Genomic DNA, 3,449 nt, shown 5'->3' with positions numbered 1-3,449 from the left:
ATAATATTATAACAAAAATTTCAAAAAAATTATATATTCATATTTTTATTTTTTTTTATTTATTAATTACAAATATAAAATAAAATAATATTATAATAAAAAATAAAAATATTATCCAAAATAGTTTAATATTTATATTATTTATTAAATTTAATAATTACAAATTTAAATAACATAATAATGCTAAATACAAGTAAAAATAATAATACTAAAATAACAATGTTATATCATCATATTAATTAAAATTAAAAAATTTAAATACAAAAAATAAGTAAAATTAAAATAATTGATAATATGTTCTCTGACTACCGTGCGCATAATCACGTACTATTTTTGATACATACAAACTTATAATTTTTTTTATGTATAATCACTCATTTTTTTCAACAAACTACTAACTCTCTTCTTTTTTACTACCGAACATCTTTGCTCTGAAAAATTTTCTCTTCTATCTTCACTCTATGCATGCAACAAAGGGGGGTTGAGCTCAATTTATAGAGATTGTCACCCTGTGTCGCTTGTTCTTGAAGAAAGGAGCTATCCCCTACATGCAGACACACTTTCAACATGCTTTTCCTGTGCTGGAGTTTTTTGAAAACGTGCAACGAATTTCTGAAAAATAAAGCTGCAAAGAATCAGTGAAACACGTTCCCGTGTGTTAGTTGTTCCAATAATGACACATATTCCACACTTCGACGAATTATTGACGACGCTGTGCTAACAGGCTTTCAGCATATTGTGCTATTACCCACAAACCTGCAAAACACTCCAATTATTAATATTGGGCAAATACATAAATTTTTTTTAATATAAAAAATAATTTATGTGATGTTGGTGTTGGTATTGGTGTTTGTGTTGATAATAAAAGAAAAGATAATAATGAGAATAAAATATGAAAACACTAGAAATAATAGAAATAGAGGTTATAATGATGAGAATAAAAAAAGTGTTGATAATTAATTTTTTTTAAAAGATAAATTTTTGTTGAGAATTTTAAAACTCACGTATTATAAATAAAACTGTCAAATAATTGATTTCTATTAATATTTAATGGATTTTGACCGAGAGTTTTCATTATCTCAAAATAATAATAATGTCATGAATTGTATTGTCTACTTTTTTTCCTTTTTTGGTTAACAATTGTATTATTTTTTGTGTAAATAGACAAAAATTAAATTAAATTTTTACATTTATTTTATATTTTTATCATTTTGATAGTCTCATTTATGTATAGAGTAAAATATTATTTTAGTTCTTAAACGTTTGGGCTGAATTTTAATTTGATCATTAATGTTTTAAATGTCCTATTTCAATCTCAAAAACTTTTAAATGTCATATTTTAATCTTAAAAAAAATTCAAACAGGTTTAATGTTGTCTCATCATTAAATTTGACATAAATAATTCGCATATTGAATAACTTGTCTCATCATTAAATTTGACATAAATAATTCGCATATTGAATAACTAATAGCATTTGATTCTAGAATGTAAATAAAATCGATTCATCAATAACTTTCAATTAAAATTTTTCCTTTGATTTCATAGCATTAATGATTGATTGTTATAGTTTGGAATTTTATATCGAAAGAAAATAAAGGAGAAGTGTTACAAAAGGATTTGGATCCACTAAATTTTGGATTTCACTTTAGATAGTAAAGTGTGATCTTTTATCATTTATTTTATAAGTGGGATCAAGAAAAAACATGAGAGAAAAAATATTTAAGGATGAGATATCACACTTTATCCTCTAAAGTGAAAATCTAAAATTTAGAGAATTCAAATTCGTTACAAAAAAGTTTTAGTTATGTTTCTCTAATATATAAAAAAATATGATTTAATCAGTAATATTATTAATTTTATTTTTTAAAAAATATAAAATTAATGATTATTAATTACAGTTGTTTAAAGTTGGCTGGTCAAGAATCATTTACTTATCTTTTTTCTATTATTAATGTTTATATCATTCATTTTATTAATTATTTGTGTCAAATTTAATTATAATATAATATTAAATCTATTTAAAATTAAAAAGATAAGACATTTAAAATATTTAAAATTAAATTAAAATTTAACTCAAATATTAAGATTAAAATAATATTTTAATTTTGTATATATTAATTAGAATATAAATTTAAATGACTTATAAGGTATATTATCATTTCTCTTGTTAGCTATATATGCTTCCCTTACTCATTGCTGACTCATGGGAATGTTTCCCCCACGTGCTTCTGTCAGTGCATATACATGAATCAACCACACCTTTGTTGGAATGGCAAGAATTCAAGTAATATTCATATTCTCATATTTTCTTTATTTTCGTTTTCTTTTACCAATTTAATAAATCGCTAAATATATATATACAGAGAGAATAAAGAACAGATGCAGAATATAAATGGATTGATCAGCGTGTGGTTTGCGCTACTTCATCCTACTCACACCCACGTCATTGTACTTCTGAAAATATTGATAAATATCTCCTATTTGACAAGTTTGAACAACGTGAATTAACAACTCTTCTTTTATTGTTTTATATTTTTTTAATATAACAACAACATGAATTAAGTACCTATTCTCTTCTTAAGCGAAAGAGGTCTATTTTCTGTTAATTACGTACTAAGAATCCAATAGTCATTTAAATTTTGGGACAAATGTCAAAATTAACTAAATAAACAAGTCATTATATTCCCCACTAACTAATTAATCATGAACCAAAAATAAAACTATACCATATTCTTCCCTCATTGCAAATCGATTGTAGTTTACCTTTGGATAAAATTATAGTTGTGGCGAGTTCCATAATGGTAACCTCACTAGAGTCAACGCAAGGCCTTAGGACATCTTAATCATTTTAGAAAAAAAAAATGTCTCAATCTTTTATCATCTAGACAAATAATTTTTTTATCAAATTAAAACATAAATTCGTCTCTAACCTTTGTAATTAAAAAACACATAAAATTTCCAATGAGTTATAGCTCAAATGACATAATTTTTTCATATTTATTTAAGAGGTCGTGAATTCAAGTCTCTTTATGTTTAGTGTAAAAAAATGTCATTCTACTGCACAATAAATTAATAATCAACTCTGACTAGTTAAATAATTAATGTCACAAATAATTCGTGAACAAAATTAACATGGTACAACTTTTTCATCGCTTAAATTTTTCTTCTAGAATTATTATTATTGTTAATATTATATTTGGCTATGTAGAATACTTGTTTTTAGTTTATTTTGTGTTTCGTTCCTTTTCTTTTTGGTCTCAACTCTACCGTATTAACAAACATGGCGTGGGCTTGCTCATGTTCGCATAGTGGGCTGATCCAATAAATTAGATAAGAACGGACGGCAAAACCAACGGACATGCAAAACTATGTAACGGACTGTATCATGCTTTTTAGTTCAAAAGCTTTCCATTAAAGATTTGGGGAATGAAACCAACTTGGGTTGGTC

Source organism: Arachis hypogaea, chromosome 1 (genome assembly GCF_003086295.3).
Source record: "Arachis hypogaea cultivar Tifrunner chromosome 1, arahy.Tifrunner.gnm2.J5K5, whole genome shotgun sequence".
NCBI classification, from domain to species: domain Eukaryota; kingdom Viridiplantae; phylum Streptophyta; class Magnoliopsida; order Fabales; family Fabaceae; genus Arachis; species Arachis hypogaea.
Note: the sequence above shows the minus strand (reverse complement) of the source record.